The sequence below is a fragment of the Nyctereutes procyonoides genome, unplaced genomic scaffold (genome assembly GCF_905146905.1).
Source record: "Nyctereutes procyonoides isolate TBG_1078 unplaced genomic scaffold, NYPRO_anot_genome, whole genome shotgun sequence".
Classification (NCBI taxonomy): Eukaryota; Metazoa; Chordata; class Mammalia; order Carnivora; family Canidae; genus Nyctereutes; species Nyctereutes procyonoides.
The window spans coordinates 20,472,038-20,495,827 of record NW_026575145.1 but is presented as its reverse complement, the minus strand read 5'-3'; positions in this window follow the sequence as shown (position 1 = coordinate 20,495,827).

The window sequence follows — 23,790 nt, the reverse complement described above, 5'->3', positions numbered from 1 at the left end:
TAATACCCTATGCTCTAGAAAATTACAACCATTGCCCCTTTACAATTGCTGTGTCTGGGTAGAAATTAAAATTTTACTGGTGATTTTTATGTGTCGGGCTCTGTTCAAAGCATTTTAACTGTGTTGACACATATTAACTGATTTAATCATTAGCTTGATAATATTATTACTCCCATCTTACAGATGAAGCTATTGAGATGCAGAATAATTAAGTGGCCACCTTTATTCGGTAAGTAAGTAGAGCAGATGAGATTCAGATTCAGAATTTAAGCCCCTAATAACATGTTTTTGCTTTTGAGACACTCGGTGCAGGAATTTCAAAATGAAGGAACTCATCTCGGTTTTGAACAGCAAGGAACTTTAAATCTCCGCATGGCATCGAGAAAACAAGGAAAGCAATTCATACCAACCAAGCACTAGAGCAATCAAATATATTATTTCTGGCAAAGGGAAAAGATGATCTTATTTAGAAATGAAATATGAAGCTTTCATTTTGGGATGTACAGTACTGAAGTTTTAAGAACAGTCTGAATTTAAAAACACTTGGAAACCAGCACTATTGAGTAGAAAGTTTATTTGGAATCAGACACTCCCAAATACAAATCAGGCTGGATACAACTTACTAGCAATGTGGCCTTGGTATTTACTAACATCCCTAAGAGCTTGGTTTCTTTCCCTGTAAAATGGGTGAGTAATTTCAATCTCTATATTCAATTACAGAATTGCTAGATGGTACCCTGTACATATTAAGTAAATGGTGACTTCTGATCCTTCAACTTATTGAAAATTTTAATAATCTCTATATCGTGTATTTCTCAGCTAACTTTTTTTTCAATTCTGTGGAAAACTAAATAAACTTAGTCTCTGAATGTAAGCTTTGCTTTTTTAAAACAAGGGATAATTGGGATCCCTGGGTGGCGCAGCGGTTTAGCGCCTGCCTTTGGCCCAGGGCGCGATCCTGGAGACCCAGGATCGAATCCCACGTCGGGCTCCCGGTGCATGGAGCCTGCTTCTCCATCTGCCTGTGTCTCTGCCTCTCTGTGACTATCGTAAATAAATAAAAATTAAAAAAAAACAAGGGATAATTATTGTTGTCATCTTAACCTCACCAATTCCTTTTATTTTCACTGTGTTCTCTAGGGAATAGGTAGGGAAAAGAAAATACAAAGCAACAACTTTCATTAGATGACAATTTGTAGTATGATATGACTGCAGGGAATGCTGAGCAAAGGAGGAAAACTGGTTGCTCAGAGTGGAGAAGTCAAAAGCAAAGAGAAGAGGCCTTGTTTCCAAGTCCTTTATCAAAGTAAGGCAATGGTGCAAGAAGAAACCTCCACATGCCTTAAGACAGAAAGAAATGGAAAGAGAAGCATTGACACAGTCAATTACAGGTATCAAATTCGCTGACCAATTGTGCACATATGCAATTTTGTTTCTTAACACACACACACACACACATACACACACACAGTATTCATTTGTAGGATCTTATCAACTAAGTCATGGCTGGTATTAAAATATTAACCCTTTGCTCCTTGTGCTAGTCCCATTCACTTGCTAATGCTCACTTCCCATATTAGCACCCTGGCAAGTCTTAAATACCACTATAAGCCTAGATTCCAGATATACCAGAACCAAGGCATGAAGCAGCCAGATGAGACCAGGATGGTCTCTGAGTCTACTCAAGGTGAAATGGTAAGATTTTGCTCAAAATATGCAGGTACAAGAAATTCCACATTTTTGTTCTTAAAAAATCAAAAGTTATGTGACTGTGCTCCTAGCTGTTCAGATGCAAGAGGCCCTATACTTGCCGGAAAGCTTAGGGAAGGCTTCTGTTCTGAAGTCAAGAATTTCAACTGAAATTCCAGTTGTCCAAATCATATAGTCAACTGAAATGAAGGAGATTCTACTTCCTACCTGTCTAGCTTAGACAGAGGTGATTTGTTATTATTCATTCATCTAACAGATATTTACAGAGCACATATTATGTGTCAGGTGCTGACAGAGTATTGAGTAAAACAGACAAAAGTCTCTGCTGCTCCATAACTTACTTCTCCTTATTTATTTATCTCTATTCCCAGTAGAAACTAGGTCAAGAATAACCAGTACTAAGGAAAAGTAATAAAACAGGGGAAGGATAGAGAGTACAGACGAAGGATTGATATTTTAGAAAGAATGGCCAGGGAGGGCCTCTCAGAGAAGGTAAATAAAGACCTGATGTGAGTTGGAGATTAGCCACTTGACAAGGTGAAGAGCAGCCCCCACAGAAGAGACTTGGGGCATGAAGTCCATAAAGTAGGAGCAAGACTGGCTGAACAATCACTTGGGAGCCTGGTGGGGTCAGAGTGAAAGGAGGAGACAGTGATAGAGGTGAAGTCAAAAGGGACCAGAGAAGAAAAAGCCCTGCAAACTCAACAAGGACCTCCAAAGCCTAGGGCATTAAAGTGGGGCCTAGTTTCCTGTTACACCACCTGCCCTCTGCCCACCCATCTTCTCTTCCCAGCAGTCCTGCAAGAGGGCTCATCTTCTTTCTCAGGACTCAACCCCTCTACTTTAAGAACCCCAGTCCAGGGACACCTGGGTTGCTCAGTCAGTTAAAATATCAGATTCTTCATTTCAGCTCAGGTCATGATTTCAGGGTAGTGGGACTGAGCCCCTTATCAGACTCCATGTTCAGTGGGGAGTCTATTTGAGATTCTCTCCCTCTCTTCCTGTACTCCATCCCAACATAAATAAATACTTTTTTAAAAAATAAAAGAACCCCAGTCCATTCCACAGGGAAGACAGGGCTCAATTTCAGGCCATTAGTCTCAAAAGCCCCAGAGCAAAGTGCCAGACTGCTGTTTTCCATCTGAAGAAAAAGGACCTTTAAAAATGGCCTGATACTGGGGCACCTGGGTGGCTCAGTGGTTGAGTGTCTGCCTTTGACTAAGGTCGTGATCCTGGGATCCTAAGATTGAGTCGCACATCAGGCTCTCCACAGGGAGCCTGCTTCTCCCTCTGCCTGTGTCTGTGCCTCTCTCTGTGTGTCTCTCATGAATAAATAAGATCTTTAAAAATAAATAAATAAATAAATAAATAAATAAATAAATAAATAAATAAAGTGGCCTGATACCAAAGAGACCAAAACTCAGACTTCCATGGCTCAACCTTCTAATGTGCAAATGAAAAGAAGGGGAAGGGAACATTGCCATCCTATAGAAGTGAGAACACAGAAGTCAGCATCTTAGCAAATTATCCTTTGGCTCTGGGGGATGTGGGAGGCTCTGAGAAGAGTGCCTGGCATACAGTATTGCACTTAACATGGCCTAAGGCAAGAACTGATTTACTCTTCATTTCACTATCTTTAAATTGTAAATTTTTTGAGGAAAATAGTGACCTTTATTTAATTTTCCATCCCTAGCTCCTATGACATAACTTATCACAAGGCTGGTGTTCTCTAAATGACCACTGGGTAAGTGAAATCAGTGAATGACCAGTGATGAGAAATATTCGTGTACTGTGTAAAAGAACTGATGGCTCATGAAAGCCAATGCAAAAGAGGGAGCATCATTATATGGCATAGCCAATTTGAATGGGTGACTCAAAATGTCACAAGGGTACTGTGTCAGAAACTACTGGTTTTCCCCTAAATCCATTCTCCTCACCTAAAGTTACATAATTTTTGCTGGGCTCAGGCGCACCCAGAAAAAAAAAAAAAGATGACTTTTCCCATCATTCTTGCATTTTGGTTTGGTCATATGTTGAAGTTCTGGCCATGTAATATTTTGGATGGATGTGGAAATAATGTGTGCCCTTCAAAGGAAAGAAGTTGGAATCCTATAACCCTTCAAACTGGTCAGAAGGAGGATGTAACAGTAAGCCATCTTGGATCACACCACCTAAGCTATGGCTGGCAAAGGAGAGAGAGGAGAGTGTGCCCTCGATCCTGTCAAGTCTCTAAACCAGCCCTGGACTTCTTATGCCCAAACTGTGAAAATCACTGCCATCGTGGGTCTTGACTACAGAAGGTAAACCTCTATTCTAACTCTGATGATCATTCAGTCTCTACTTTATTAAGACTAACTCCCTTAGGCACTTAGAGCTTCTTGCCAAGGCAAATTGAGAATAAACAGTAAGAATGCTTAAGAGAACTTCAAAATCATGAACATGAAAAATAACTTGGGAAAGTTCATGATGGTTTCATCCTTAACTTGCCACAGAAGAATTGGAAAAACAAACTTTTTGGGTGCTGTCTCATCTGTAATTAAAATTATAGCACCACTTATAAATTTTACATGTCTTCTTCAATTTGATAGATTTTGTTCAATGTATGAAAAGCACAGAATCCATTTTTCTTACTCCAGCTCCCATTTCCTTATATTAACCAGACCTGGAAGGGCAGGTAGGGTAGCGTGACTTCTGACATGGCAAACAAAGACAAGATCAAACACTGTACAGTAAACCCAACCAGTATAGAAGAACAAGGTGACTCTGAGACCCATAGATTCCAAAATCTACATTTTTTCCAATTTATCCTCTCCTCTCTCATCCCCCTGTCACTACCTCTTAGTCCCCAGAAAATAAACTCATTGGCTCCAATGCCAACTCTTCCAAATAAACTATTGCAAATTGGAGTGTTTTTGGCAAAGTTGAAACATGACTATGTCCTTTGGCTACTCAAGTATGTTTAAAGATTCCCAATTTCTTCAAGATACGGTTCCAAATCCAGAAATTTTCTTTTTCATGATCTAGCCTCTGCCTTTTTTTGCAGCCCATATCTCTTCACTGTCTGTCCCCTGGTTTCCTATCCCCACAGAACTACTCACCATCCCCCAAACTCCCATGTTTTATCTATGTGTGCTCTTCCTATATGGACATCAGCAGAACTTCTCCCAATGTGTCTTTTTTTCTTTAAGTTTTATTTATTCATGAGAGACACACAGCAAGAGAGGCAGTGACCTAGGCTGAGGGAGAAGAAGGTTCCATGCAGGGAGCCCAATGTTGGACTCGATCCCGGGACCCCAGGATCACGTCCTAGGTCGAAGGCAGACACTCAACCACTGAACCACCCAGGCGTCCCTCTCCCAATGTGTCTTATGGTCATTTCCCATTCATCCTTTCCTTTACTATATTCTCTCATTTCTCCCTAAGAATTATTCTTCACTGTGTTCCCAGAGCATCCTCTAGATATTTCTATAATGGGATTTAGAACTGCACTGTTTATATATCTGTTCCTCTTCATTAGATCTTCACATGCTTTGAAGGCAGGTGTCATGAGTCTATGTATTTTTTCAACCCTTGTATCCAGCACTATGCCTGTCATACAGTAGCCCTTCAGTATGCATCAGGTAATAAATGAAACCTGATTATATGATTCCCTCCCCAGGTCCAAAAAAATATCTTCCTCTTTTCGCATTAGTGTTTTTGGCTTAAAATACCTGGAACATTGACTCAACTCTCCCTTTTTACTTGACTCTGTAAGTCAAACTAGAGCAGTTCCAGAAAGGACAGAAGGCATCTACAAAGGACCCCTGCCAACACTGATCACTTAACCAATGCAGAAGGGTGTCTGCTTGAAAGCAGAGCCGTTAGGTTGACTATTTCAGAAATTCAAGTCAAAACGGAAGGATTTATGCATGCTCAGAATTCTTATTTATAACTGTTAATAGCATAGTGGAGGAATACAGGCAAGATTGTCATGGTTACATGCAAAATAACAACTGTAATTGGCAGAATTAAACTTCTAATAGCCAATATCAAGGTGGCTGAACTCCTTTTGGAGTTGAAGTGACTTGGGTAATAGAAACCACATATGATGTATTTTAAGGTCTTCTGTTACCATATGTGCTCCACTCATCGTGACAGATGGGTATTGATATTTTTTTTCTCAACTGCACAAAAGCTAGCTGAAGCATATGCAAAACTCTTAATGACATTAAAGTTTTGCCAATTAAAAACATGTTCAAGCATTTGATACAGTACTTGATAACATGTTTCACAAGTTGCATGCTGAATTTTAAGTCATGATTTTTATTACATTGTTTGTCAAGCTAGTGTGACTAAAACAATTATCACATGGGTCACATTTTCAGCCCTTTTATCATTTTGGCACCTGTCAAATTTAATGATGAGAAAGCACTGGAGTCATTAAACAGTTGTAGAAAAAATAAAGTATTAAGTTACAAATAATATTCATGAAAAGAAACCGAATTGCATGTTCTCACCATATCCCAAAGTTCCTGAAGATAAACAAGTAAGAGGGAGCAAAAGTAAGCCATTATTAGATAAGTACCCCCTAGTTGAGTCTCTAAGGTTTTATTTTGGTTTTGTTTTATTTTTTTGTTTTGTTTTGTTTGTTGTCTGTTGGGGTTATTTTTTTGAGGGGGGTTGTTATTGTTTTACTAATCATAAGATTTAGAGCAATTTGTATTGGATAGGATGATTTTAAGAGATTGAAGAGTTTTGTATTGTCTTAGCCAGGCTTGGGTTTGTTTGTTTGTTTGTCTGATGTCAGCATGTCAAAGGATTTTTAATCTTTTCCCTGACCGTGGACTGGGATATACGTCTGGTTCTTTTTTTGGATGGTTAACTGAAATCTCAAGAAAAGCATTTTACCTTTTGATCATCCTTATCCCTATTATCTATGTACATGAATTTAGATGAGTCAGTGGACTTTCTCTAGAAGACGGTGGAAATTTTCAAATGGTTTCACTTGCACATTTCAGTATGTTTGCTGATTTTCTCCTTAACTGATTTCATCAACTTCTCTTTGCCAAGTTGCCACCTCTTTTGCAATGACCTCAAGAAGATATTAAAGGGAGGGAGGAAAAGGAAAAGGAGAAACAAATCAATAAGAAATTTCCAAAATGAGTTAGCATATGATTTTTTAAAAATCCCTCTGGAATAATTGGGCAAATTTATGGAAGTGATTTTTGGAGTTAATTCAGTTGAGGAAACATGATGTCCAGAGAGGTGAAGACAGTTGTCCAAAGCCTCAGAGTCAATTAACAGATCCCAGATTAGAACTCCTGTCTTCTGATTCTTGCAAGGGAAATCGTGCTTTTTTTCACTGTACTACAGAACACCATAACTGCCTGAGAGAAACCATTGCTGTGCCTTCCAAATGAAACAATCACTTTATAGATCTATATACAATGTCTGTCTGCTCTACATACAAGGAGGGTCCTGACAGTAGGAACTGAAAAGCCATTTTAGGTCAACAATGACAACTATAGGAAAAGACCATGAACATCTCAGGTTGGCAAAAGACAGAACTTTTCAGACTAGAATGTCACCCTATTCTTCTAAAGGGTTTGGTAATGCTTAACATTTAATAGGGTTGGTCAAGCGACTACCGTCTAAAATCCCCCCATTTACTGTTTATGGCAAGGAGTAAGACATGAGCAATATTCTTCAAGGACAAGAGACTGAAAAAGGAGAAAAGGCAAGTGTTCTCCAGCCTCAGTTCCAGTTTTGCAGGCAATGAGGGTCAGCACCCAGTTCAGTGCTCCACAACATACATCACTGAGTTGGTAAGCTAGAGTTTTCATAGAGACCAGCAGAATTTCTCATTCTGTTCTAACCACGGAAATGTCACCAATATCTGAAAGCCCGAACCCTGCAGCAATGAAAGAACAGTCGGCTCCCGCATCTGAAATAGGCTCTGGAAATGGTGTTGCATGTAGCTAGGTTGCATTTTGCAAAATAGAAGCCATTATCTTTAGCATATCAACCAGACAAAATTAAATTGTAATTACATGGAGACATCCAAAAGCAAGCTATTTTGTCTTCAGTTAAATTCAAAGAAGTGTAATGGAGATTACCAATTTGAAAAGAAGTTTAGACAAGCAATAAACGTGGCTAGAAGAAACATGGAATTAGAAATTTTAAAACTACCAGTCTGCATTTTAATGACTGGTAAATAATATTTCAGAAACCCAAGTAATGTCCTAGAGTGCATTTTCCCAGCTTTAGATTATGGGAAAGGGATGTGAATTTTCTTCAAGTTCCACTGATTTGTTACACAAATTACTTCATTAATAGATTTTCACTTGCTTTTTAAGAAGTAAATATAAAGCTACTCATACTATAAAATGCAAGGAGCTCATACACCATTAGAAAATTGCTTACCCAAAGAAATAGATTAATGCCATTTTACTCTGCAGTCTTCTTTAACATGAGAATTAGGTCTCTGCTGAGGGAGAAAAATATTTTTAGAATAGATAAAAATTGAATCAGTCACTGTGGAGACTTTGAAAGAATAACTCGTATCTATTGAAGATGGCCAAGAAGAAAAGGTAAAGCAGAGGTCATCCACCAGGGCATTTCCCAATAATCAAATCCTTCCTTCAGGAACTTCAGTGGCTTTCTGTTTTACAAGCACTTGATTAGATTCTGATCAAAGGAGTTAATAGCCAGTTAACTTTGCAAACCTTAGTCTAAAATTTTGACCTAGCAGACTTGAAAGTGAACTACAAATGAGTTTTTTTTTTAAATTCCACCTCTTTCAGCAATCTCTGATGAAGTGGTTGTCCTGATCAAGCTAAAAGGGGCATCAGCAATTCCCCTTCAGAACAACCCTCCGTCCTCCTTTGTGCTCTAAGGATGAGCAAACTGGCTCCTTCTCAAGGTGTGTTGCCACAGTGGAATATGGTGGCAAAGACATATTCATGAACCTTCTCTCCCAAAGTTAAGTATGTGTAATTTACATGCATGTGTATATATACTTGTTAGGAGAGAGACAGAAATTAAATAACATTGTTAACAAAGGGTTTTTAGATCAGGTATCACAAAAGAATAGAAAAGGAGTTTTAAGTTTGTTATTAACTTGATATCCACAAAAAGAAGCTAGGATCTAAGCATTTTCTCACATACTTATTTTGATGTAAATATCACAAGTATGGCAATGGGTAGAATATATCCATTGAACAGTGTGCTGACAAGTTTCCCTCTACATCAGGTACCATTCAACCTCTACCCACAGAACTGAGAAGCCTTTTAAGTTTAATTGTACAGATGATGGGTTTGAATACATTATCACTTTTAAAAAGCTTCGAATCCAAAGATCAATGCCTCCCTTTGTCCCACTTAGGTCATACATAGATATATACTTGGCGCCACCTTGACAGATCAAGACGCTCTTTGCTTTATACATAAATAACCCCAACTTCCCCTTGACTGACCTTTTATAATCTGTTTTCATCTCCCCAATAATTTGTTTCTTGGTTTCCATTTGTCCTCCATAGCAAATCCAAATTATTGAATGTAGCCAGAAGGCCTTCCATTTATCACCCCCACCAGGTCAATCTAAGAGTGTGACAATCTATAATGGTCCTTGTAAACAAATAGAAAGCTAACATTTGACAGAGATAAGGCATCTGCCAAAGTTGCTCCATATCCAAGAAGTAAGAAGTTGAATCATCAGGAAAAAAAACTGGGTTCAAGAGCATCTTCTAGGTACAAAATTTCCCCTAGGCACCAGAAAGAAAGAAAACGTGGTGTCTATGTCAGTCCACCCCAAATATCAATATTATTGCTGAAAATAAACTTGTGTGGTATTAAAAGCAGCTGGCTTTTTTATTTTCATTTTTAAAATCTTATTTATAAGCCCATCAAACAGCTTAACTAACAAATGCACCAACTCATTCTCTGCCCTGGATTTGAATTACAGTTGGCCTTGGCAAATACTGTCCAGATGTTGGCTAAATTGTGTCTGCTTTCAACAGAAGGTCAATAAACTGAGAAAACTGGCTTTGTGCTTCCTACAAATTTATTGATCCAAATCCTAGAAATGAAATCAAACCACAGTAGGGATAACCAGAGCTTGAGATAAGGAGAAAGAGCCAAACATTTTTCTCCTGCTTTCTCCAAGCATAACTACAATTTCTCCACAAATTAATTTACACTTTGGAGAGGGCCAATAGTCGTTAAGAGAAGAGGAAGAGAAAAATGATGATGGGGACACTAAGGGGAAAGAGAACAAAAGGAAAGATAAGAGACCAAATAAAGGACAAAGTGCAAGGCAAAGTTATGCTGAGTAACGTGTGCCCACTATTCTAAAAACAACTCTGCAGAATGCCTACCATTATTCTCCCCTTCTGCACGCATACACACTCCTTATAGGGCTATCATAGATGTAAGAAACGTGCTGTGCAAAAGTCTGTGCTTATTTTCTTAACCCCTATTAGCAATGATCAGATGTTTTTCTTGCTTAAGATCCTGATGCTTAGGGTTCTAAAAACCAAGTCAGTGAGCCAGGGAGATGTAGTGTCACAAGACATCTCTGGGTGTCATGTGGTCATTTTTAAAACTATCTTAATTCTTTCAGTTTATCAGGAGGTTATTCAATATATAACTTCTTACAATGCTAATGGCATTGTACAATGATAAAATGTCCCATACTGCAATAAATAGGACACTAAGAGTGTTAATTTGGCTGGAATTTGATTTTGAAAAAAAAAGTCTAAAATATTTACAAAAATAAAAAAAATATTCAAATTATTCAGAGATAATCACACTTCCTTATATAAAATATATATCAGTTGTGCTGGCCTTAAAGAAATAATACAGTGGAAAAGAAACTAGAAGTATTATTTCATGTTTGATTTATTTGAAGATCAGTCTACCATAAATTTAATTGTCCAGAACAAGATTTGAAACCAGAAAATCATGGCTCAAACTTTTCAGCTCAAGTAAAAGAATCATAAAATGCAAGATTTTGCTTATAAGAAATTCTCAAAGACAGGAGATTATATTCACTTAGAATTGGTTAAAACACATGGCAGCCAATTAGAAGTCAAAAAGCATACACCAACAGTAATGAGAACACCATTGCAAGAAGAGACCATGGGAAAAAGAATAAAAGTGTGTGTGGCCTAATTTGGAGCAGAGGAAAATAACCTTTAAGAGCCTTAATAGTTTCAGAAAGCCTTGCCATATTACAACTAAGTATAATATTTTTAGCACATTTTGGCAATACTGAAGGATGCAGAGATATTTAGTATTACAGACACAAAAGAAAATGTAACATTTTATAAAGATTTTCATCAAAAAACTACTTATATATACTGTTCATGCTTAAATGGCAAAAATAGTGAGATAATATGTATGGGTATGAAAGAAAAAGAAATGAAAAAGTAATCAATCAGATAATTAGAAGATTAGGGGCACCTGATTTGATCAGTGAATCCATAAATGCCAATATATGTCTTCTTTTCTTTCACCATGGGGGGAATATTTTGATGGAAGCAATTTGGTATATAATATTGCTATGTGTATAAAGTGTTCATTAAATCCTTGGACAAACATCTAGAAAAAGAAAGTAGGCAGAAAATGCACCTTATTCTGAAGATAAATTCTTGTCCCCTCCACAGTAGAAGGAACTCCTGATTGGAAATATAGGCTAGAATAGAAGAAATAAAGGAAAAATGGTGTGAGACAATGCTGAAAACTTAAGTGGAGATAAAACTTTGCAGGGTTTTGTAGGCATGTTAAGGATAGGTAGTCTTGATCTTCTAAGCCAAAGGATCCCACCAAAGTGTTTTAACCTTGGGAAGTGACATTACTATATTTCTAAAAGAGCAGAGGATGGATTTCGGTTACATATATAATGTGTTCTAGATAGAGACCCGCAGAAATACTGTTTGTGGTTCTGCTTATGATTATCACTTCCCTTTTGTACCATCATTCAGGTATACCCCAATGTTATGGACTAAATGTTTATGATCTTCCAAAATTCATATGTTGAAATCTTAACTTCTTATATAATGGTATCTGGAGATACAGCATTTGGGAAATAATTAAGTCATGAGGGTGGAGCCCTCACCAATGGGATTTGGGCCGTTATAAAAGGGAACTCCAAGAGCTTGCTTATGTTCTCTCCACCATGTAGGATACAAGAAGACAAAGGCAGTCTACAACCCCAAAGAACCTCACTACACAGGCACCCTGATCCCAGACTTCCAGTCTCCAGAACCATGAGAAGTGTAATTTTGTTGTTTATAAACTGCTTTGTAGTATTTTGTTATAGTAGCCTGAACTAAGACACCTAAAAGAGTTATGATATTTGGACCAGTCTTCTTAGAACTAGTGCGAGCTATTACATAAACCAATCAGAAATACTCTGAACTAAAATATTTAATGAAGTTTTAGGTGAAATGTAATTAGGCAAGTATAGATTCATGAGAAAATTCCCTTGTAACTTGATATAGGTTTTTACTATCTGTTTACACCTAGTTCTATACATACCTACAGCAGAATCTATTTGCTACTCATCCTAGCATTCCTTATTCTTCTTTGTTACTAGACAAGACTTCCCTACATGACTGAAGAAAAGAGACTCTTCTCAGTTCCTTCTTGAGCTAAGCCAATGGTTGGTTTAAAAGTATTATTTTCTCCGTTCCTAATAAAGCTTTTTTAGTGTAACTAAGTAATAAAAAATAAAAGCCACCCAACAAGCTAAGAATTACTTATACTTAATACATATCAATACAAGAAACTCTGAATTTTCAGAAAATGGTACATGCACTCTGTTCCTAGTATGGAAGAGGCAGATGATAAGCTCCATGAAAGCAAGACTGAGTCTTTCTTGGTCAATAGTACCCAATAGGCACTTGATAATTGCTACCTGAAAAGATGATAACCCAGTTGAATTTCTGCATAAGAAAGCTGGGGCTTCTCATCCATTTAAAAAAGGCCTCTGAAACCCTCTGGAAAATATTTTCTTTCCCTTGACAAGAAAATATCCATAAGAATGATCTGCTTTCTATTTTTCTGGGTAACACTGTATCTGTCTGACAACAACTACTGCTGCATCTATCAAGCTGTAGCCTGAGGTTGATAACATAAGAATGAGGCAGAGTTAAGAGAACCACAGAAGCAGAGCTAGTGCCCCATTTGAAGCCCTCTACTGATGTAAGCTGTCCATGTGAGATGATAAACTTCATTATTGTTGAGGACAAGGTGAGTTAAGTGATCCTGTTATTTGCAGTCTTAGGCATTCTAATTTACAAAATATCACTTCCACTTGGAAATAACATGCTGCTAGGCATGACTAACTTGGTGAATATGTCAAACTTCCAATTCATGCAATTTCATCTTTAAGTTTTAGAGAGAATATTCCAATATGCCTCAAGCTAGTAAAATCAAGGAGTCAGAATCAATTAGTGTGGTACTAGCATCCTGTATTTTGTCAGACTTATCTTTCCATCATTTTCATTGTTTTTCACACATAGGACTTACCCAGACAGATGAAGGAACTTTTAACTTTATATCCTTCAGGGATTATTGGCATCATTACTACAGTAAATATGTATTATGTACATTAGTAGAATGTGGTGGGGTGGTCAATATACCCGTAAATTCAATTGTGCCACAGATCCCATTTTAGAAATGATTCCTACCTAAGTAGCACAGTAATAGTATTCATCTGCCCTGCCAAGTGAAGGCAAACTTTTAGGATTGATAGATAATACAAAAATGTGTTAGCAAAATCAATAACAATGTCCCAAGTGCCATGATTTTTATTAATTTAGAAGTGAGGGAAATTACTTGCAGAAGAGAAGCAGAATTAAGGTCAACACCTTGATTACTATACTGTGAACTATGGCTTACCTAGATGACATCTTCCTGAACTAGTCAACATGAATTAAATGGGAATTTGATAGAAATACCATGTACAATAGACTGTTTAAATTGCCCTAATACTCCATCCCATCCTGTATCCATACTCTTTGCCATGTAGCTTTATAATTCTAACTAAAGATACATAGTCTGTTTTCCACTCCTTGGATATGGGATGTTTTTGTGAGTTCCTTTGGGCAGTAGAATGCAGTAGAAGTTATAGGTCCCAGCTTTGAACATAGGTCTCAGGAGACCTTGTGTGTCTCTATTAACTTTCTCTCTTGGTCCTTTATACATGAAAACATGCCCATGCTAGCCAGCTGGAGGACAAGATGCATAGAATAGAGCTAGTTTCCCTAGTCATCTCAGTCTAAGCTAGTCTAGCTCAGTAAATAGCCATGTGCCACCCAGACATGTGAGTGACCATGACTCAAACCAGCAGACTCACCTAGCTGATCCATATGATTTTTTTAAAATAATACTATCTAATATCAGCTGAGCTCAGCCCAAATCAACTGAATCTCAGATTCCGACCCTAAATAATTACTATCAATGCTGAGATTTTTATGGTTCTATAGTATATGGAATGATTTTATCAAAGTTTAATGATACACCATGCATTCATTTATCAAGTCTTTCGTGTTAACAATAGTTTCCATAATACTCCATAGTGCTTTATTTTGCTGTTGTTGAATGCAGTATACCACTTGTAGAATGGAGATCTTTCAGGGGAACCCTCCTACCATATTAGCTCTTATCATTAAGGTCAGGGAGTCAGTGGGGGTAGCAAGAAGATTGTAGCATTTGCAACAATTTCCATTCTCAACTCTCCCCTCAACAGCAGACCACATGTGGCCTATTACCTACTGATTGTGGCAAAAGCATCTCAATACATTTATAATTAAACATAATTTTTTCAGTAACTGTACTTCTCATCCTTTATTTCCTGTCTCAGCAAATATCACTACCATTCCCACATTTGCTTCAAACTCTTCCTTCTTTCCCTACCTCCAACTCTAACCCATCACAAAATACTTTAGATCATACATAAAAAATACCAAGAACTCATCTACTTCTCTCCACATTAGATACATCCCCCAGGTCCAACTAACCTTCTCTGAGTTACTATAAACCAATGTAAGTAAATAGGTAAATTCATTGAAGGATAGAGCCTTCCTCCTAAAGTCAAAAAAATTAAGCTTCAGATACTCTCTCAGAAATGACAAGAACCAGAGCAGCAATGGAGACTAAGGCACTGATATCAGTGGATAATCTGTGGTCTTGGGTCAGTTATTTCAATCCATTTTTCTGACCACCAGTCACTCTATTCAAGATAGAAGGCCAAGATGGAGAGCTGATCAGTTTAGCTTGGGTCACAGGCCATCCTTGCCTAGGGGAATGCAAGGCACCTTACTTGACAATCCCACCTAAAGGGAAATCAAGATGCTATTAACAAAAGAGTCTGAAAGCTGCACAGTAAGAACAATGTTGTCGACTCTGGCATATCTGATATCTCTCAAATATTTCTATTTTAATTGTCAGGATCTCTGTTGATCTGTGTTTAAAGCTTTATTAAGGAAGCCTGGAACTGTTGGGAAATAAATTGGTGGTGCACTTTGACATCTTTCAAGAGCATTTCTGACCTTATCCTTAAGCAACTTTAGCATATTGGCTACGGAAAGAGGTCTTACTGCATCAAGGTTACATAATGACTGTCTCCAAATGCACAGAAAACCAGGTATTCTAAGACTAAGCTTTATTCACTAGAGCCCCCACCCCCACTTCTATAATTTGCCTAATGAGCAGCTTTGCCTCTGCATATCATGGCTTATTATCTTCCCATACTGAAAATGGAAGGGAATCTCATTGTTCCTGTAAACCTAATCATCAGTTCACAATGTCCCACATTCTTTGTGCAGGTCTATGGTACCTATTTCTATTAGAGGCAAAGAAAATGCACTGCAAGAAAATGCAAACATAATTCAAAACTAGCCAAAATAAAAATAAAGCAGACATATGTGGATGTAGGTATTGGAGAAAAGGAAGTTATTGCAGAGACAGATGCAAAATTTCTCCTGAATATGCAGGAAATGATGAGTACTCAGATTTCAGGAAGTGGGCATCAGGGCAGCCTAGTGGACCTCAGCAGCAGGAATTCACAGACTTTCACTCTCGTGCTTACTATTGACTCATCTCAGACACTCACATATGTCAGTTAATTTTATCTGCAGCCAAATGAAGCTATTCTTGATATCTCATTTCAAGTTTCTTGAAATTTGGTTCAGCATTATTTGTCTTTATTTTTGATTTGTGTTTTTCCCTCTAAGGGATGAGGCCACATATCTATACATGATTTAGTCAGCAGGATATGGGTCAGAGGCAGAAACCCTGCATAGAGCCCTAAGTAGGTACAGTTATGGTAGGGACTGTTGATTGTATTCTCAACAGTCATTCCTCCTTTTCTTTGCTAATAGAACCAATGTGCTCAAGACAGTAAGCCAATTGATTAGACTAAGTCAATCACAGAGTACTTTGCCAGTAGCTGGTTCAGATATGTGACTCATTTATGCCTGATAAGGTGTAAAGGAATAGCTGCTGAGAGGATCCTGGGGAATATTTTTTCCTATGATACAAAGAGATGCTAAGAAAGGTTTAGCTCTCTGTTTTTCACTTCCTTGCCCACAATTGCAAGAGCTATGACCACAAAAGGACAAATCTAAGAAAGTGATACTCCGATTATGTTGGAGAGAGCTTGATCTATGATGATCAGGTTGTTTTACTGATTCAATTGGCAAGTGTCCCACCAGGACTCTTCTTCTTATAAAAGGTAATAATCCCTGTATCAAGCTGCCTTTAGTTGAATAGTCTATTACTTGTAATTGAAAGATCCTGTTATAGTAGAATTTCTGTTTTCTGGGGGCAAAGGAAGGAATGGTACCTCAAGACATGTCTAATATAGATGGATAAAGCACAGTGGTTAGTTGTTTTCTGTATAAATTATGACTATTTCTACTTCATTGGAGATGTGTGGATGCCAACATTTTAGATTACTTAATAGGGAGCCCCTGAGTAATGAAACCACTGATTAAGGTGGAAACCTTCAGAAAACTGGGAAGCATAATTATCAATGTCTTCTAAAAATCTAATCCCTAGCCCCAATCTTAATTTTCTATCTCATTTCCTTCATAACTATAAAGAATATGTACTAAATATGACATTCTATAATAGCTGAACATAGTAAATACTGAATAATAAAAAAAGTCTGCTGTTCTTAGCTTTTCCAATGGCCTTCAGGGTCAGATTCTAGATTCTAGTGGGAATCAGAATCATTGTTTTAAGAGAAAATCCTCATGGAAATATACAGGGGTTATCCTGTTCTCCTCAAAATGGCTATCTTCAAAACAGCATCTCAGCATTTGTAGTGGAGTCACAGTAATGTTTAAATTATTTAAAAGATTTTAAAGTGTGAAAATAAGAAAACATTATTTCTCTTGTCTTCCAAATGGAGAAAAGGGCACCAAAAAAAAAAAATAGTGACAATCCTGAAGTCATGCAAGTTAATGACATTTCTAGAATTTCTTTATCTTTTAATGTTTTACAATGATTTTTTTTCTTAACTTACTATATAGTCATAGATAAAAAGTATAGGACTCATGCAATTATTATTCAATTTCTTCATCAAGATTGAAGGGATGTATATTTTGAGGGACACCTGTGTGACTCAGTCAGTGAAGCATCTGACTGAATTTTGACTCAGGTCATGATCTTGGGGTCATGAGATCAAGCTCCACCTAGGGCTCTGTGCTCAATGTGGAGATTCTCTGCTTAGAGATTCTTTCTCTCCCTCTGTCCCTCTCTCACCCCCACACTATCTCTCAAATAAATAAATCTTAAAAATATATATATATTTTGAGTCTAATCTTTATTGCCCATCTCCCTCCCTTCCTATCACCTCACTCTCACATGCTGTTATTTGACTAGAGAGAGATCTTTCTAACTTACGTGAATTTATCTGTGAAAAACAATTTTTTTAACCAAATATATTCTTTGCTGAGACAGAGTTGTCACCATCACTTAGATAGTTTATTTGTTTAGAACTAGATACAAATATAGAACAGATGAGTGAAATCAAGTGAAGTGTCCTGAGGTAAAAGTCCAGTTTTGTAATTTGACTACATTTTGCCAATATGGACAGTCCCACCTCTCACCACAAATAAAGAGAAAAACTGGGTAAAGCACATAACAACAAAATCTGGGGTTTTTTCTACATAACCAATGAAAAACAAATAAACAGGTAGAACTCAAAGATAGCCAGGGCTATAACTGAATCCCCTGTATATACACTAAAACATTGAAGAATTACTGTATCTGTGGAAAAAGGAATTAGAAATTCCTACCCAGTAGCCTAAGATCCTCCAAGTAAGCTTTCAAATTGCCTAGAACCATGGAAAATATCACTTATAAGAAATTAAAACTGCAGACCAGGGAGCAGCTGGGTGGTTTAGTTGGTCAAGCAGCTGACTCTTGATTGCACCTCTCATCATGATCTGAGGGTCATGAGATCAAGCCTCACATCTGGTTCAGTGCTGTCATGGAGTCTGCTTAAGATTCTTTCTCTCTACCTCTCCCTTTGTCCCCCTCTTCCTCCCAAAAAATCTACAGACCAGTACCCATGAGTATGATGCTCAAATTTATTATCTCTGCTTAATTGGTTTTACAAAGACTGCCAGGTATCTATCACATATCCATTCTTCCCCTTCTCCCTTACTAAAAGAATGTCTGCATTACTACTGGGATTGTATGTGCCCAGTTAAACTACTATGACTGGAAGGGGAGGGTGCCTTGCTGTTAGCTGTGGTAACTTGAATGGTTTTGTCTAATTATCTATATTCAGATGTCTTGGAAGTCTCCTTAAATGGCAGGTGAGTACATTTTTCCCCTTCCCACTTTCTCCTGCTTTCTCTCTTGAGGAAGGATGCAATAGTTTGAGGTCTAACAGCCAAAGAATGTAAGCTGTGCATTAAGGATGGTGAAGTAGAGAGAAAATGAACCTGACTCTCTGAGGATTTCATCAAGATGCATAGCAACCATGGACAACCTACTTGCAGACTAATTTTATGCAAGAAAATTAACCTTTATATCTAGGGTCCCTATTAATAGCAGCAAAATCAGTTTGTATTGGGTTACCAAACTGGGAAATTCACATAAAAGTTATTATAAGAATTTTGTCAGAAGCAAACTGAAATAAATAGCTTTATGAAACATTCACTATTCTGAACACAAAGAATTTGCATGTGCATACACACACATCCCTACAGATGTTCTCCAAAAAAAAATAAATAAATAAGCCCACCCCACTCTGATGCACACCACAGGGGAGAAAAAACAATTCAGGATCAGCAGGCAAAACAAACAGGAGACTTGGCACCTTAGGATATGAAACTACACAGCATGAACAAGCACCTATAAAACTCAAGAAATTTTCATCATTATAGAGGCTTAAAGACAGATTAAAAGACATAATGGAAGAAAAGAACAGAATTACTTAAAATTGGAGGATTTGAACCCCCCAAAAGAGAAACATTAAATGAAAAATCTAGCCAATGACACATGCACACAAACACACCATAGAGGTCAAACAACAAACGAGTCAAAGCTAAAGCTAGATCAAAGGACATACTTGGTATGTAAAAGATAAAAGGGGGAAATGTGGCAGAACTGTCAGGAGAACCGGAGGGTCCAGTAGGAAGGTTCGACATATATGCATTGACTATTCAGGAAAAAACTAGACAGTTACGGAGAGGCAACCTTTGAAGAAACAACTGTTAAGAATTAAAGTAAGTTCTAAGTGCTCAAAAGACGTAACACAGGCACGAAGCAGAAAAACCAAAACAAATGTCTAAATTCATTGTTGTAAAAACGCAAAACTTCAGGGATAGAGATTAAAATAAAAAAGCGACCAATGAAAAATGGAGACTATATAAATAAATAATCAGAAAACTTTGGGATAATATCTTCAAAGGGCTGAGGAAAATAACTGTCAGTTTAGAATCCATTACCTAAAGAATTCCTCTTAGAGAAGAAAAAATATTTTGGATATTCAAATACAGGCTGAGAGATTTTACAACTCACAAACTCTTGATGAAATAGAACAGAACCCAACAGAAACAGAAACTAGAAACAGAACAGAAACTAGAAACATGGTTGGGTGCAAGAAGCAAGGTAAGTAAGAAATTGACAATTATGTTGGTATCTAAATAGTCATTATATGTAAATCCTACTAGTAAATACGGTTAATTTGGTAAAATCGTATGAAAGATGGGGATGAAAGATCAGAGATAAAGCTAAGTATTTTCAATTGCTTAGGAGAGGTCTTAAAACAATTTTAAAATGCTTAAAATCACTCTGATTATTTGCAAATTTAAGCATGACCACAAAAGATAGAATCACAGTATCTAGTTTCTATGATAATAGAGGGAAAAAATAAGATATAAGGAAATCTAATCCCATAGAGCCATGAGAAAATGAGAAAAGAAGTAAAAAAAAATTATAAGCATGACAACATAAAAAAATCATGGCATGAGAGAAAATGGTAGAAATATTTCAAATACATCAGTAAGCGTAATAAATATTAACAGATTAAGCTTGTCTGTTAACAGATTCTCAATTTGAATAAAAATAATATTAATATTAAGCTGTATTAATTTTATAATAGACATAAAATAAATGACAAAAAAGATTGAGAGTAAAGAGCAAGAAAAAAGATATAACGGGAACAGTATTCAGAAGAAAGATGATGTGGCACTATTAATATTGGAGAAAAATAGGCTTTAACATAAAAAAATTTATTCTAGGCTATGAAGGTGTCATTACTTAATAATAAAAGGAACAAGTCACCAAGAACTTGTCACCAAGAACATATATCAATGTTGAGCTCCTTACAACTTACATTATAACTACATAACCTATGAAGCATTGACAAAATTTTGAAAATAATTTATAAAACTAACAAGTATGGTTTGACACATTAAGCACAGAAAAGAAACATCAAAGATGAAGAAAATTTGATGAAATAATTAACAGTCTTTCTAACAAGTAGGGAATAGTTATCGTTTTTAAGCACATAAGAACATTTACAAACACGAAATACACAGTTTTCATTTTATAGATAGTATTAAAGAATGGAGAGAAAAAAAACTTCGGTATGTGACCAGAATAACCTTGAAATCAGACCAGATAACAAACAAGAGAGAGAAAACTTCTATCACAGTCTCACTTATAAACATGGCTCCAAACTTCTAAACAAGTTATTAAGTTATCAGTTACTGAATTTGGTTTGCTACAAATTAAAAACCATATTTTGTGGCCAAATAAGTTTTATTCTAGGAAGCAAGAATGCCTTAACATTAGAAAATGTATTAATGTGGGGCACCTGGGTGACTCAGTTGGTTAAGCAGCTGCCTTGGGTTTAGATCCCAAAGTCCTGGGGTTGAGCCCCCCATGGCTCCCTGCTTAGTGGGGAGTCTGTTTCTCCCTCTTCCTCTGCTTGCCTCCACCCCTGCTTGTGCTCTCTCTCGCTATCTATCTAAATAAATTAAATAAATAAATAAATAAATAAATAAATCTTTTTTAAAAAGCATTAACATAATTCATTACTTACAAGATTAAAGTAAAAAACAATTTGGTCACTTCAATATTTATTTAAAAGTGACTGAAAAAGCATCATACTCTCTTTTATTAAAAATATAACAAAAGGACAGCCACAGTAACCAGAAATTCTCATGGCAAAGCAGTATCAGAATGTAACTTTCTTAGTTGATAAATAGTTTAAAGGTGAAAGGTCAGAAACATTCCCTTTAAAGTCAGAGGAAAAAAGATCACTTATTTTTCCACTTCAACATTTTCTGGAGCTTTTAGCCAATCCAAGTTTCTGAGGAAAAGAAATACAGGACAAATAAACCTTTCTGAAGGGCTAGAAAATATGTATATGAAACATTAGAACTAAAAAGGGTTGAACAAAATTGCCGGATTTTGAATATTTTAAAAGAATGAGGGCCATGTAGATCAGCAACCCTTGGTTAAAAATTGACTGCAAGTGTAGATCTCATTTGCAATAACAACACGAACTTTGAGGAACCTGGGAATAAATCTAACAAAATAAGTATAAAACATATAAGCATACTTTTGTAAGTCTTATTATAGAATCCAAAAAAGTTGAATAAACGGTTACCACATTCTCATGGAGCCTGAGAAGATGACCTAAGATTCATATGGAACAGTAGAAGTCCAAGGACAACCAAGTTTGTTTTGAAGAACAGGAAAGTGAAGGCCCTACCAGAGAGAAATATTTGTTATAAAAAAAAAAAAAAGGAAAATTTATTCCCCTCCTTCACCCCAGTTCCTTGCCTCAAAACATATTCTGTTGAACTATTGATGTCCTAGAGTCCTTGAGAGATCCGACTGAGCTAGGTTTTCTCTGAAAGCACATTGTTACTCATATCTCCCTCTTCTCTATCCTGCTTTCCTCATTCCCTGACAGACTTTTCCTGAATGTGTACCCTTAATAAATTCCTTACACAAAAATCCTCATTTTATTCTCTTTTAGGGAGTCTGACCTAAGGTAGAAATTAAGAATGTATATTGATGCACAGATAGACAACTCAACCAATGAAGCAAAATAATACATTGAGGGGGATATCAGAAGGGCCACTCAAACTCACCTAGTAATCAGAGAATGCAAATTAAACAGCACTCACACCAAATGGGCAATTTTTAATATCTGAAATCCTAACTTGATTAAGATGTGAGCAAATGAGAAATCTGTTGGTGAGACAGTATACTTGTTAACACATTTTGGAGAGCAATGTAACAAAATTAAAGATGCTTGTAAGCTATAACCTAGCAATTCCAATTTTTTTTTCAAAGCTAGAAACAGTTGCCCTTTATTTTTTTTTTCAGATGCTTCTAATTTTTCTTTTTCTTTTTTTTTATAAATTAATTTTTATTGGTGTTCAATTTACCAACATACAGAATAACACCCAGTGCTCATCCCGTCAAGTGTCCCCCTCCGTGCCCGTCACCCATTCACCCCCACCCCCCGCCCTCCTCCCCTTCCACCACCCCTAGTTCATTTCCCAGAGTTAGAAGTCTTTATGTTCTGTGTCCCTTTCTGATATCTCCCACAGATTTCTTCTCCCAATTTTAAGTATATACCAGGGGAAATCCCTGATACGTTTTTAGGGGAATGTGTATGAGGATACTCACTGTGGCATTGTTTATAAGTGAAAAATTGGGAAGAGCTTAAATACTTACCAAGAAAGGAATGAATTGTAGTATATCCATAATGAGTAGCACTTAAAATAAATAACCAAATTTAAATGTGTCAACATGGATACATGTCAAAAACATAATTTTTAATGAATAATGTAAGTTGAAGAAGTTTCTTTACTGTAAGTATCAAACCAAATGACATTATATAATGAGTTCTATAGGTCATATAATATGTCAGGAAGATACTTTAGAATACTGACATGTCTGTAGGAAAAAAAATGAGAGAAACAAGACTGGAAAGGATACAAGAGGCCCTCAATCCTAATTCTAACTTTTTTTTTTTTTACAAAAAAAAAGCAATACTTAATTAAATTACTGAAGCAATATGGAGAATGGAAACAATTTGTTAAATCTGGGGTGAGATATGTGAATATTTGTTACATTGCTTTCTCTATTTTTCCATAAGTCTGAAATATTTCATAATAGAAAACAAAAGAGAAATGATATTTAAAATAAAATCAAACCCTAAAACTTATTTCCTGTATAACCAGCCATTTGAATTGAGTTGGTCTTATTCTTGAAGCAACTGTGAAAGAGATCTACCACATTAGAAATAGTCTAATATTTATATATTTCATCCTTTTTCTTATACCTTCTTGGAAAAGTAGAAAGAAAGCTGGACACTTTTCCTTGGAATTTCAAAAGGTTTCCTTTTTCCTTGCTTCCCTCTGCTTTCTCCTCTTTCTTCCTATCCTTCCTTCCTCCTTCTTCCTTGACTTTTCCAACGGAATTATAAAATCTCAACTCCTAATCTTTCCCTAATTCTTTTCCTAATACCTAGAGTTGTCAAATTGAATACAAGAGGTACAGTTAAATTTGATTTCAGATAATGAAGAGTATTTTTCATATTTATATTAA